This window comes from Rattus rattus, chromosome 3, assembly GCF_011064425.1.
Source record: "Rattus rattus isolate New Zealand chromosome 3, Rrattus_CSIRO_v1, whole genome shotgun sequence".
Classification (NCBI taxonomy): Eukaryota; Metazoa; Chordata; class Mammalia; order Rodentia; family Muridae; genus Rattus; species Rattus rattus.
In genome coordinates this window covers 88,895,396-88,910,565 of record NC_046156.1, presented here as the reverse complement: position 1 = coordinate 88,910,565, position 15,170 = coordinate 88,895,396, and the positions used below count along the sequence as shown (strand labels likewise).

The window sequence follows — 15,170 nt, the reverse complement described above, 5'->3', positions numbered from 1 at the left end:
TAGCAGACCTTCCGCTATAGCCTTCCCTCACCCTCTACCCCCAATACCCAGAGGACTAACTAAACAGATGCTTGTGGAACGACCTGTGACCCCACCCCACCCCAAGCCCGCCACCAACTCAAACCTATTCTGAAGTGTCATCTCTCAACATCCAGAAATGCATTTTACCTGGAATCCCCAGTAACCACAACTATCAAGACCCAAGAATATTCCCCTACCAGGCAACACAAAACCACAAGAGTCTCCTAAAACCAGAGAGGAAAAAGAAACCAGAGAACAAGACACTCACCCAACAAAGACAAGACCAGATACAGCACCTAGAATTGCAATCTTCCCAATATCAAATGCCCAGACAACAGTGTAAAGACACAATCAGTCATAGTCAGGATAATATGTCTCCACTAGAGCCCAAAGCCACCGCAGACCCTGAATATTCCAACAGAGTTGAAGCATGGAAAAAAGTCCTTGAAACAGCCTTTACAAATATGATCGAGGTATGAAAAGAGGGAATGAATAAATCCCTTAAAGAAATCTATGAAAACACAAACAGTGGAAGGAAATGAATAAAACCATCCAAGACCTGAGAGTAGAAATAGATCAATGATGAAAATCCAAACTGAGGGGAATCTGGACAGGAGAACTTTAGGAACTTGAACAAAAACCACAGAGCCAAGTTTCATACGCAGAATACAAGAGATGGAAGGAAAAAAATCTCCAGCATTGAAGGCATGATAAAAGAAATGGTAACCTTGGTCAAAGGAAACTCCTGGCACAAAACATCCATGAAATCTGGAACACCATGGAAAGACCAAATCTAAGAATAATAAGATTAGAGGAAGGGGAAAAACACAGATCAAAAACACAGAAAATATTTTCAACAAAATCATAAAAAAATTTTTCCTAGCCTAAAGGAGATGGCTATCAAAGTACAAGAAGCCTACAGAATACCAAATAGATGATTGAGCAAATAAAAGTCCCCTTGGCACATAATAGTCCAAATACTAAATATATAGAACAACAACAACGACAACAACAACAACAACAAAAACAAAGAGTATTAGCAGCTGCAAGAGAAGAAGATCAAGTAATATTGTGATAACTACTTTGGTTGCCAGTTTGACTACATCTAGAATTAACTAAAACCTCAAAATACTCAGCGCGCATGTGAGGGAGTTTTGCTTAATTAAATCATTTGAAATGCGAAGATCCACCTCTATTCCCAGTCTTTGAGGAGAGAAGAAACAGCTTTAGTTCAGATATTTTGAGGTGGAAAGATCCAGCTTTAATCTGGGCCGCATCTTCTGCTGAAAGCCTATGTAAAGACATGGAAGAGGGAAGCTTCGCTCTTAGCCTGCTTGCTCCTTCCCTTACTAGCAAGTCCATCACTTCATGGCGTAATAGCCTACTTTTTGAGGACTCAAGCACATACCCTATACCAACCTCATGAACTGAACAACTACTTGATTCTTAGACTTTCTTTTCATAGCAGCCATTGCTGAATTAGCTATACCACAGCCTGTAAGTCATTTGAATAAATACCCTTTCTCTCATCTCCCCCTCTCATCTCCCCCTCTTATCTATCTATCTATCTATCTATCTATCTATCTATCTATCTATCTATATCTCTATGTATTCTTTCCATGAAGTCTATTACTCTAGAACACCCTAATACAAACATCTATGCTCCAAGCACAAGGTCACCGAAGTTTGTAGAAGAAACACTACTATAGCTTAAGTCACATATTTACCCTCACATACTGACAGTGAGAGACTTCAGTACACCACTCTTCCCAGCAGACAGTTCTTTCAGAACGAAACTAAAAAGAGAAATGCTGGAGCTAACAGGCATTATAAACAAAATGGACCTAAAAGATGTATACTGGACATTTCACTCAAACACAAAAGAATTTATCTTCATCTCAGCACCTTATGGAATTTTCTTCTGAGTTGATGACATACTCAGACACGAAGTCTCAATAGATATAAGAAAATTGAAATAACTCCCTGCATCCTATCTGACCAGTACGGATTAAAGACAAAAATAAACAATAACGGAAACAACAGAATGGCATATAAATTGATGGAAACAGAGAAAATTTCTAATGAGTGAAAAATGGGTCAAAAACGAAATAAAAAAAATCAAAGACTTTCTAGAATTGGATGAAAGTGAATACACACCATACCCAAACTAATGGAACATAATGAAGGCGATTCTAAGAGGCTTGAACTCTTAGAACTAAGTGACTACATAAAAAAGACTGGTAGACACATGGTATGCACTCATTGATAAGAATTAGCCCAAATGCTTGAATTACCTAGATGCCTAGAACAAATGAAACTCAAGAATGATCAAAATGTGAATGCTTCACAAAAGGGGAACAAGAATACCCTTGGCAGGGAAGAGAGAGGCAAAGATTAAAACAGAGACTGAAGGGACACCCATTCAGAGCCTGCCCCACATGTGGCCCATATATATACAGCCACCCAATTAGACAAGATGGATGAAGCAAAGAAGTGGACCGACAGGAGCCGGATGTAGATCAAAAGAGAGACACAGCCAGAATACAGCAAATACAGAGGCGAATGCCAGCAGCAAACCACTGAACTGAGAATAGGACCCCTGTTGAAGGAATCAGAGAAAGAACTGGAAGAGCTTGAAGGGCTCGAGACCCCATATGTAAACAATGCCAAGCAACCAGAGCTTCCAGGGACTAAGCCACTACCCAAAGACTAATGGACTGACCCTGGACTCTGACCTCAAGGTAGCAATGAATATCCTAGTAAGAGCACCAGTGGAAGGGAAGCCCTGGGTCCTGCCAAGACTGAACCCCCAGTGAACTAGATTGTTGGGGGAGGCGGCAATGGGGGAGGGTGGGAGGAACACCCATAAGGAAGGGGAGGGGGAGGGGATGTTTGCCGAAACCGGAAAGGAATAACACTTCAAGTTAATAAAAAAAAAAAAAAGACTGGTAGAGATCTGATATTAGGTCTGAAATCAATAAAACAGAAACAAGCAAGCAAGCAAGCAACCAGTATAAACAATCAATGAAACAAAGAATTGGTCTTTGAGAAAAATCAAAAAGATTAACAAACCTTTATCCAAATTAAGTAAAAGTCAGAGGGAATATCCAAATTAACAAAAGCAGAAATGAAAAGTGCGATGTAACAACAGATACTGAGGAAATCTTGAGAACTGGCTTAAAAACCAGTACTCCACCAAACTGGAAAATCTGAAAATAATGGATAATTCTCTCAATATACATCACTTACCAAAGTTAAATCAAGAGCAGATAACCGATTTAAACAACCTCTAGTGAAATAAAAAGAATAATTAAAAGTCTCCCAACCAAAAGAAGCCCAGGGCCAGATGGTTTTAGTGCAGAATTCTACCAGACTTTCAAAGAAGAGTTAACATCAACATTCATTAATTCATTCCACAAAATCAAAACAGAAGGAACATTGTGCAATTCATTTTATGAGGCCACAGTTAACCTGATACCCAAACCACATAAATATCCAGCAAAGAAAAATAATTCTAGACCAATTTCCCTTATGAACATAGAAGGAAAATCTCAATAAAATACTTGAAATCCTAATATAAGAACATGTTAAGAAAGATCATCTACCAATAACAAGTAGGTTTCATCCAAGAGATGCAGGGATGGCCCAACATACATGAATCGATAAATGAAATTCATACACATAAACAAACTGAAAGACAAAAACACATGGACACATGGTCATCTTAACAGATGCAGAAAAAGCCTTTGATAAGAATCCAACAGTCTTTCATGAAAGAAGTCCAGGAGAGATGAGGGATACAAGGGGCATGCCTCACCATATTAAAGACAGCTTCTAGCAAGCCCAGAGTCTACCTCACCTTAAATGCAGAGAAAAATCAATTTCCACTAAAATCAGGAACAACACATGTTTGTCCGCTTTCTCCATACCTATCTAAAATAGTGCTTAAAGTCTGAGCTAGAGCAATGAGACAACTGAAGGAGGAGACCAAGGGTTACAAACTGGAAAGGAAAGCATCAAAGTTTCTTTATTTGCTGATGATAAGATAGCATACACAAGCAACCTGAAAAATTCCACCAGGGAACTCCTACAGCTGGCAAACACTTTCAGCAGAAATAGCTGTATGCAAAATTAACTCACAAAACCCAGTAGCCCTCCTATATACAAATGGCATGTGGACTGGGAAAGAAATTGGGAAACATCCTTCACAATAGTCTCAAATAATACAAAATGTCTTGGAGTAACTCTAACCAGGCAAAGGAAAGACTTGTATTAAAATCTCGAGTCTTGAAGACAAAAATTGAAGAAGATATGAAAATATGGAAAGATCTTCCATGGTCATGGATCCACGGGATTAACATAGTAAAAATATCCTACCAAAGGCAATCAACAGATTCAGTGTGATCCACATCAAAATTCCAGCATAATGGAAACACACACGGGCACACACACACACACACACACACACACACACCACACATACACACACACACACACACACACACACACACACACACACACACACACACAACACACACACACAAAACACACACACACACACACACAAACACACAACACACACACACACACACACAACACACACATACACACACACACACACACACACACAACACACACACACACACACCAGGACTGGAATAATTAAATAACTGCTGGAGGTATCCATTCCCAATTTTAAGTTGTGCTACAAAAATAATAATAAAAACAGCATGGTATTGGTACAAAAACTGGCATGTTGATCAATGGAATAGAATTGAAGACCACACACAAATCCACACACCTACAGCTGCCTGATCTTTGATAAAGGAGCCAGGAACAGACAATGGAAGAAGAGACAGCATTTTCAACAAACTGGATGACTGCAGGTAGAAGAGTCCAAACAGATCCATACTTATCACCCCGCATAAAGCTCAACTTTAAATGGATCAAAGACCTCAACGGAAAACCAGGTTCACTGATCCTGAGAGACGAGAAAGCAGTAACAGCCTTGAATTCACTGGCAAAGGAGAATACTTTCTGTACACACTAACGTGGAGACTGGGATTGACAATTAACAAATGGGACCTCATGGAACAAAGAAGGTTCTGCACAACGCTGGGCATTATCATTTGGACAAAGCAGCAGCCTACAGAATGGGAAAAGATTTTTACCATTGCACATCCAATAGAGGGCTAATATCGAAGTATATAAAGAACTTAAGAAACTAGGTAACAAGAGAACAAGTAATCCAATTAAAATGGGGTGAGATCATTTATCACTATATTATTAGTAGAGGAAACTCAAATGGCTGGGGGAAAAAACACTTAAAGTTCAACATCCAGGGAAATCGAAATGAAAACTACTCTGAGACCCCATCTGACAGCTCATGCTGGCAAGACTGAGCCGTCACTTGTAAGGAGTGTGGGGAGTAAGGGGAACACTCACTTATTTTTAGTGGAGTACAAACTTGTACAGCCTCTGTGGAAATCAGTATGGTGGTATTTCAGGAAGATGGAAACTGATCTACCTGAAGATCCAGCTATGTATACGTCTCTTGGGCATACGCCCGAAGGCGGCTTCTTCATCTTTCAACACTTGCTCAACCATATTCATTGCTGCTCTATTCATAGTGGCCAGAGATTAGAAACCACCTAGATGTCTCTCAACAGGAGGACAGATCAAGAAAATTTGGTATGTTTGCACAACAGGCTATTTCTCAGCTGGTTATATTTTCAGGCAAATAGATGGAACTAGAATAATCTGAGTGTGTAGCCCAGAACCAGAAAGACAAACGTGTATATGTTCACATATATGTGACGTTAGCTGTTCAATCAATGATAACAACACTACAATCCCACAGAGGTTCGGTACCCAGGAAGGGCCTGGAGGGTACAGATAGATCCTATTAGGAATGGGAAGTAGATTAGATACTTACAGACAGATGAGGAGCTGAAAGGGGAGGATTAGGTTGGGAGGAGTGAGAAGAATAGGAAGTATGTGGAGAGACAGTTAAAACTGGGGGGCATTTGAGGGGTAGTATGAAAATCTAATAGGTATAAACCTTCTAAAATATGTACACATATTAAGGCAACCCAAAAGATATCACCAAGTAATAGGGGATACAGAATCCCACCTGGCTGTCTCTTGTTACCAAGCAAGGCTTCTTCTACTGAGATTGGGTTACATCTAATCATGTTGTTTGCCAAAGTGGTCCCATGGGAATCTCCAAACAACCCAGGCTGTTGCCAAGGAAATAGATTGCTCTTCACAAACTGGCAGCAAGGTCTCATTGCTGAAGACAATACCTACACGACTCATTAAACATGGAGAAATTGAGCTGGTACCAACATAGAGCTTTCCCTGCTATGCTATGTTCTAGCATCTTCAGTACATGCCACCAGAAGAGATATACCTTGTGGGTTCTGTGTATGCTGCTTCAACCTCTGTGAGTTCATATGAGCTTTGCTTATGTTGATTTAGAGGGCCTTGTGTTCTTGGTGTCTTCAATCCCCTTTGTTCTTACACTCTTTCTGCTTCCTTTTCAAAAGAGTTTCACTGGCTCTGCAGGGACGGATTTTGTATGCTACCAGAAGAGCCACACAAACACTAAGCCAAGCACAAACCCATTGATATACAATGGTATCATCCCTACAATAGATGCTAGACCAATGGTTCCCAATCTGTGGGTCATGACAACTGGAAACACAGATATTTACATTATGGTTCACAACAGTAGCAAAATTACACTTATGAAGTAGTAATAAAAATAATTTTATGGTTGGGGATCACCAGAACAGAAGGAACTGTATTAAAGGGTTGCAGCATCAGGAAGGTTGAGAACCACTGTGTTAGATCAGTGGTGGTACTAAGTTTGGAGTAACCAGCTGAATTTTGACTTCAGGCCCACGCATTGAGATGAAACGCATTCCAACACTGCTTGGGTTACCTAGAATCTGATAGTACATAGCCCAGGAAACTAGGGTTAAAACCAAATAATCCTGGTCTTTAAAAAGAGTCAGGTACTGTGGCACATGTTTTTAATCCCAGCACCCAGGATGCAGAGGCACGCAGATCACTGAGTTTAAGGCCAGAATGGTATACAGAGTGAGTTAAGTTCCAGGAGAGCCAGGGCTACATAGTGAAACCCTCTCTATCTGTTTGTCTGTCTATCTGTCTGTCTGCCTGCATCTCTCTCTCTCTCTTTCTCTCTTTCTCATCCATCCATCCATCCATCCATCCATCCATCCATCCATCCATCCATCCATCCATCTATCTTCATAGATTAGTGCCTTGTTCAGTCATTATTAGAGAAGCTTTGATGGCTCTCTCTCTCTCTCTCTCTCTCTCTCTCTCTCTCTCTCTGAAACATTCAGTTCTAAATGGGATGTCTATCAAATCTGTCTCCTCAGGGCTCATGAAACTGCAGAAAAGGAGGCAAAAAGTGTAAGGATCAGAAGGGATTGAAGACACCAAGAAAACAAGGACTCTAAATCAATATGGCAAAGCTCAGAGACTGAGAGAACATGCACAGGCCTTCATGGTTCGGCACCAGGTTCTCTGTGTCTATATTAGGCCTCCTAGTCTAGTGGTTTTATGGGATTCCTAAGAGTGCAAATGAGTAGCTCTCTGGTTCTTATGCCTTCTCTTGGGCTCTTTCCCTTCTTGTCCCACTACGATGTAATAGTTTTTGTTTTATCTTATTTTGTTATGTTTTGTTATTATCCCTTAGAAGCCTGTTCCTTTCTAGTGAGATACAGAAGGGGAGTGGATGAGGATGGGTTTGGAGGTAGGGAGAAACTGGGAGGTGTAGAGGGAGGAGTCGGAATATATTATGTGAGAAAATAGTCTATTTTTAATAAATGGAAAACAATTTTAAAAAGAAATGTAAGGTTTTGCATGTCTTTATTTTTGTGTTATGTCCCATAGATAGAAATTTTGCAAATGTTAACTCACTTGATATTTATAAAAACTGTAGAAGGATATTTAATTCCCATTTTGCCGATGAAGTTTGTGAAGCAATTAAATAACTTGGCATACATACCTGTAGATATGATTTAGATTCAGAGACTCTAGTGCTATGGTCCAACTAACAAAAGTATTCTGTGTTACCGATGCCAAGGAAAATGTGTGGCCACTGTTAGGAACAAATTTCCCGGAGCAGTGGTTCTCAACCCATGGGTCACGACCTTTGAGGGGTTGAATAATCCTTTCACAGGAATCTAATATCAGATCTCCTTCGTATCAGATATTTCCATAACAACTCATAACAGTAGCACAATTGCAGTTATAAAGTAGAAACGAAAATAATTTTATGGTTGGGGTGCCACCCCAGCATGAGGAATTGTGTTAAAGGGTTGCAGCTTTAGAAAGGTTGAGATCCACTGCCCTAGAACAATGCTAACACTTAAGACTGAAGGTATGGGAAAAAGTGAGGCAGCACAGATATGACTGTTTGTTCTGCACCCCTGTATCCTTGCCCATTTATACCCTGAGGTTTAGATGAGCCAGAGAGCAGGAGAGTCAGAAAAAAGCACAGCTCTTGAATATTAAAGGAGTGGTGGGGAAAGTCTGAGGGAGAGGCCGGAGGGGTAGAGCTAGTGTATCCCAAAATAGTTTGCACTGGAAAATGAGGAAGGGTGAATCAAGATGTTGGGTTAGTTCTCCACCCAAGGTTTTCTTTTAACACATCCTTTCTCCAGTTGCAGACATGTCAAGAAATAATCTCAACAAAATAATTGCCAGAAAGATAGTTTCCAGTCAGAATAACTCTAAGCATAAGCATTCATTGCTCTGTTTCCTGACTTTGGAGGCAGAGTGACCTCCTGCACCTGCTGCCAGACTTTCTCAACCATGATGAACGTATCCCCTAGAACTGTAAGCCAAAAGAGGTCCATCTTAGGATGGTGATTGAACTAAATAATCTGCAGTGCAGAGATGACATATAGACAAGTCTCCTGGGTGTTATAACAAAGAATGTGTGAGCGCAAAAAGAGTCGGCGGTGGGCCACCATTAGCAGAAGATGACACAAAAGGCCCTGTAGAGCCATTTGAACAACATCTCAGAAGCCAAGATGTTTACGGATTTCACTCGACACGCATGGGCTAAACTCAGAGTAAGGAATGCCTTTTAAAGTGAGGTAGGATTCTTAGGCTTGGTTTGTTCACTCAGCATTTGTAAGATCATTGGTGTATACTTTTCCTCGGGTTACCTGCAAAATGGGACTAATGCAGGACTATTCTATCAGGCTAAGATCCTCTTGTTAAATGAGACTCTGGGGTTAAAAAACTAATACCCCAAAGTGAAGGTTCTAGAAGCCGCCTTGGGGTAAAATTTCACCATGACCTTGTGTCCTCTTGTCTCCTGATTCCTTTCTATTCCTCTTCCTGCAAGAGGCAAGCTACAGAAACTAGAATCTCTCTTCTCTAAGGTAGTCACAGAAACTAGAGCCCCATGCCTCATAGCAAACCACAAATCCAGGGAACGCCAGTCTGTTGTTCTCTTGCTTTTCTGTGTTCTATGAAATCCTCTGTCACAGCTTTCCTGGTAGTAAGATTTATACTCTGGAAGCGGCTGGAACGCTACACAGAGAGTCGAAGAAAGATCTGAGGAGAGAGGACTTCATTGCTTTCCCCATCCAGTCTATTAACATTACATAAGACCCAATCTGTCCAGTCAGATTTCTCCATGGCTGTTTATTCGTCCATAAGCCTAAGCCTAAAAAAATGAAGAGACCACTCTGAGTCTGTGGGTCCCCAGTTTAAAAGCTCTTGTGTCACACAGAACTGTGATCGAATACCTCCCTTCTTTGCCTGTCTTTTGATAAAGAGTGTCAGATAGGATCCTTTATGATAATCAAGAAGTGAATACAGTCTCTACCTTTCCCCCACACAGCCAAGGGCTGCTGTTTGCCACATCCCAGCATTATTCTGAAGGCTTTGGGTCACTTGAGTATGACAAGGCTCGCAAGGGAAACCTGATGTTCAAAGAACAGTTGTAGTTAGGACAGAGAGCTGTAGGTCTCTGGGTTCAAAGCCCCCCAGGGCCTTCATAGACAGACACTTTTCTGAACTAGGATTGGCAAAACAGTTATTTATTTTCTGGTCAATGTTTTGCTTAAATGTCTGGTTTCTCCTGTTTGTTTATTTTGCAACTGAAACTAAAGACATGGCCAGAGCCTGACCAAATTTCCCTAATTTTAACTATGTTCCTTTCCAGATATTGTAGTAATATAGACCAGATACATACATATAAGTGCACGCTTGGTAGACACATAGGTGCACAAATGAAAGCATACATGTACATAAATATGTATACTCAGATCCTGTCTGTGCACTAAGCTCTTGGTTAGAAACTTCTCAGTATGCTCATTAACCATGCAGGCAGATACAGAACAGGACCCATTCATTAATGCCATACCTGAGGTCACAAAAAAAACAAAAACAAAACCCCCAAAACCAAGAAATCCGTTCTATAAATTGTCTTTTTACTCTGCGTTTTTCCTTTCTCTCATAACTTGCTCCCCTCGATGTGTTTGTGAACCGAACTTGAGGCCTACTCTCTCTTAGTTTGAAATTTGTTTGTTTCTTTTTAAGGAGTTTACTAGTTGACAAGTTAACCTTCCTTAAAAAAAAAATCAGGAGCGACAAAAGAGTTATAATTCTGCGCGCGGTGGCCCATTGCAGGGCTGTCCCCACAAACTCATTTTACCTGCGAGCTACTCCTCCAAGACTCATTTGCTGCCACTGGCTGAAAGCTTCAAGCCCAGGCTGCAGGAGGCTGCCGGCCCCAGTGCAGCTCAGTGACCCCGCAGCTGTCCACCCGCCTGGCCCCGTGGAAGAATTCCAGGAATGCAGCGGAAGCCACCGGCTGCTCCCTGGGCGGGTCAGGTGACTGGCTGCTCTGGCTCCGGGGCAGAGCTACCTTCAAGCACAAAGGCAGCTCCAGTAACCCAGGGCTGCTGGGGACCGAGAAGACAGAACGCCCTGTGTTCGTGGAAATCTACACTTTCCCTTCCGAGATTAGGTGGGGGTGGGGAAGCCACGCAGGAAGCCGGCCAGGTTGGAGCCGGTGGTGGGATGACCCGGCCTCTGCAGAGCAGGAAACTTAGTGAGACACAGGAGTTCAAAACACAGAGCCTTGTGTAGGTCACAGCCTGGAAGAAACGACCCCCTCGCCGCCCTGCCTCTAGATTAATGTCAGTGGAAGTTTCAGGATATCTAGGGTTACTAGTGGGGGGAACAGGCTGGCTCCACGAAACCATGCAACCTTTCACTCTATTTGGTGGAATTTGGGAGGTTCTTCCTGACCAGTATCAGTGGCTCTCAACCTTCCTAATGATGCGGCCCTTTAATATAATTCCTCATGTTGTGGTGACCCCAACCTTAAAACTGTTGCTACTTCCTAGCCGTAATTTTGCTGTTATGAATTGCAACGTAAGTAAATATCTGATAGAAAACTCCTGTGAAAGGGTTATTTGACCTCCAAGGGGTCCCAATCCAGCTGATCTACATAGATAAAATAATATGGACTGTATTTTTAAGTATTATTGCAGAGTCAGAAGAATGTTTATCTAGCTTAATCTTTTGATTAAGTGTGTGGAGGGGGCAATCTAAGCCCCACTCCTTTTAAATAAGGCCTCCCTATGTAGCCTTGGCTGGCCTAGACTTGGCTCCTTATGTAGGTAGTTGAACTTGGCTTTGAACTCACAGAGATTTGTCTGCCTCTGCCTCATGAATGCTGGGACTAACTGTGTGTGCATTTCACCCAGCCTCTGAGTTGTTTAAACATCTGGGTGCATCTTTAAAAATATGTTATTTTTAAAAAGAATTTTATTCTTTTAAATCCATAATTTGCTCCTATCGTAGGTCTCTTGGCCATCAGACCCTCCTTCAGTCAGATTATGATGGCACCTCTCCTGCAGGTAAATCCATGTTCAGGGTAACAAAACACAGACAATGTCTTCCTGGGAGTGTTCCCCACCAAGGTAGATCAGGGACTCAAAAATATAGACAGGGCCTTCCCAGGAATGCTCCCTACAAAGGTAGGTCAGGGGCTCAAAAATATAGACAGGGCCTTCCCGGGAATGCTCCCTACAAAGCCAGGTCAGGGGCTACAGCCAACATTCTAAGAATCACGGCACAAATCTTCCCGGACACTTGGCCTTCAGTCCTATTTTCTCCCTGTCCTCAGAGGCAGAACTGTCTACAGAAGAGTTCCGAGACAAGATGGACGCCAGTCCTTACCCTCGAAGTCTATTATTTTCTTAGTAATTTTCCAGCTTACAAGATGACCACTGAAGTCTCCCACTTCGATGGACTAGAAGAGAATTCTTCAGGCTTTTTTCTTCTGATTGCTGGTTTTGAAATCCTTCAATTTTGTTCAGTGTCCTTAAATGTTTCAAGCACGTCGCATCTGGGATTTGAGATTCCATAGACAGCAGCAAGAGGATCAGGCAGTAAGAGTGTGGGAACCTGGAGACCTGCTCTCCAGTCTCCGCTATGCCATGGGCATAGAGACCTGGGCAGTGAATTAGTCTCTCCTGTGTTGTATAAAATGGAGGCGAGTGGCCTCCATTCTGTCCTTTGAAGCGTTATCCCTCTTCTCTGGTACTGGAGTTGAAACCTAAGGCCTCGTGCAGCTTCGGCCAGGCTCTACCGTTGAGCTCTATCAGCATCCTTCACTTTATCTTGGGACAGCATCTCACTCAGTTGCCCAGGTTGGCTTTGAGCTCACTCTGTTGCCAGGCTAGTCTTGAACTTAAGATCCTCCTACCTTAGCCCCTGAGTATTTTATGCCCTTAGACCCTGGGTATTTTTATTCTTATAAAAAATGTCCCATTAGCATATCATTATGTCATAGCTTTTAAAAGTCTGAATCTCATGGTGTGGTTAACTAAATCCAGTTCTTGGTACAAAGACACTTAGGGTTGCTTGCTTTTGTTTTCTGTTTGTGTCATTTATGTATTTTAGTTGTACGTTTTATTAATCTTAAGTGTGGGTAAACTTCATTTGTATCATGAAAATTTCACTAACTTATATTCTTGGAGGCAACTCTTATTTCTTGGAGAAGTAACCTTACTGTGGTTCTTCTTACCTCCCCCATGGCCTAGTGATATCTGGTTTTGTTTACAGATCAGAAACAGACGAGGGTGCAGTGTATCTTAGACTTTTCGTGGCTGGGTTATCCAAATACCAGTGTTTTCCATATTAGTATAATATTTACTCTCCTTTTACCAGGCAGAAGGGTATGCCATGCAGGGAACCAGACCTTTTCAAGGTGACCTATACTCATTGTTCACTTATAAATATATTAATTAATGATTTACCCCATCATGGGTCTGTAGACGCTACTCTGTCAGTAAATACAGGGCTCAGTCCCTATAAGGTAGGAATAGTGCCCTCAGGACACAGGCGGATCTTTAGGAGAAGATTTTGATATTTAGCTCAGGAAGCCAATTTGTCCTGCGGTATTCAAGCCTTTACCTTACAACTCAGGTTAGAATAGGTCTGACTGAGTCCCTACTTCAGAAAAATTCTAGAATAGCAAGGTTTACACTTTGAGCAACATGACTGCATCAAAACATGTTCGTTTAATGTACCTGAGTTAGAAATGTCTGTTGACTAACTTAGGCCCACTTGGAAGCTGAATAAATTTCCCAGATAGATTCTTTTCCCTTGAAAGAAAGGATTAAAGATTCTTTTGAAGAAACATCGTTTTCACACGGTGTGAAAAGACCACAGGCGCTCCCATGGGACTCACCCGAATATATTTCAGCCCTCCCCACACACTGCTTTTGTTCCCTGGGCAGCTCTGCTTCCCTCTTCTGTGACCTGTTGCTGCATTTCACTTGCACCAAAAGCCTCCAGTGCTAGATTAGTCCGAACAATTCCAAGATACCCATACCTGAGGGGTTTTGTCAAAATTCGTACAGTTCAAATTTGCAGCATGCATGCTGTAAGATCATATAAAATAGAGAAGTTTTGCTGTCTATTCATCAAAAGCTCAAAGCATGTCCTTTGAAATTGCAAATTTTGAACACAAATGGAGAAGTGTTGCCATTCGTGGACAAGGAGAGGCAACTAATCGAGTCTAGCAAACTTTCTACAGCACTCAATTTTGGGATGATTTCACAGCATGTCCATTTTCATCTGCAACTTTTGACTCGGCAGGTCATGTTTTCCTCATGTTTCCAGCATATATCTTGGGTTTTAAAAAAATCCACATTCAAATTCTATTGGGATTGTTTTTCCAGGAAGCAGGCCCAAATTCTCAAACCATGAGGATACCCAGGGTTGAATGTATGACTATGTCATTTAAATTTCCAATATTACTCTGCCCTATGAAGAATTCAAATCATTTCCTAGGTTTAACTTTTAAAACATGGATGCCACTGAACCCACTTGTTGATCATTAAATCAATTTAAATGTGCGTTTGAAAGACCAAAGAAGTAGCTATTTCAGATCACAATTTGTAATATGCACACAGCAGCAGTGATGAACCACACCGATGAGTGTCCAGCCTCTGACTGGAATGGGGCTACTTAGCTTCCTGCAAAAACAACAGCAGCGACTGTTTCTCTGCTCATTGCAAGAGGCTTCTCAAGGTGAATGAATGCGTGGAAAGAAGACCACAGTTATGCGTTAAAACAATATGTACACAAAGAGTCCAGCACACAGCTCCTAAGGCACTTTATCTGCACAATCAGCCAGCCCTTGGAAGCTTCTCTGCTCAACTTTCCCAGCCTTCTCTGTCCTTGCCTCCCTGCAGTTTCTGGCCTTTACTTTGATTAGCTTTTGTTTCTGCTGAACAAAGGGACAGGAAAGAAGACAGCCATACCTCCTAGCACGGGACACTGGCAGGTGCAGGCAACAGAAGGCAAATGCTGGATTCTTCGAACACTTCAGCTGGGACCCAGGACCTCGCTCAGAGGCAGCCCTGCAGCAGCGCCTGCCTGTCCTGTCGGTGGCTGCTGGCACGGTCCCTGTGTGCTTGTCAAGCAGCTCTGCGCTAGAGTCCCTCCCGTGGACTCACCGTGTGGTATCAGGCGAATGAGTAACTTTTCTCCCTTTTCCAAACTTCTGTTTCGGATCTAACGATTGGCACAGTTTCACCGACTTCCTCTGTAGACTTACAGCAGATCCTCGGGGG

General features: G+C 42.0%; 1 protein-coding gene across 1 annotated transcript in view; it reads right to left on the bottom strand.

Annotated features, from left to right (window-relative positions):
• The window catches only part of Veph1 (ventricular zone expressed PH domain containing 1), a 773,456-nt gene extending 758,499 nt beyond the window's left edge, over positions 1-14,957 (bottom strand). Inside the window, exon 1 of the mRNA XM_032898283.1 lies at positions 14,859-14,957. The gene's annotated coding sequence lies outside the window, so the exon portion shown is untranslated. The remainder of the gene's footprint in view (positions 1-14,858) is intronic.
• Between the last annotated feature and the right edge of the window lie 213 nt (positions 14,958-15,170).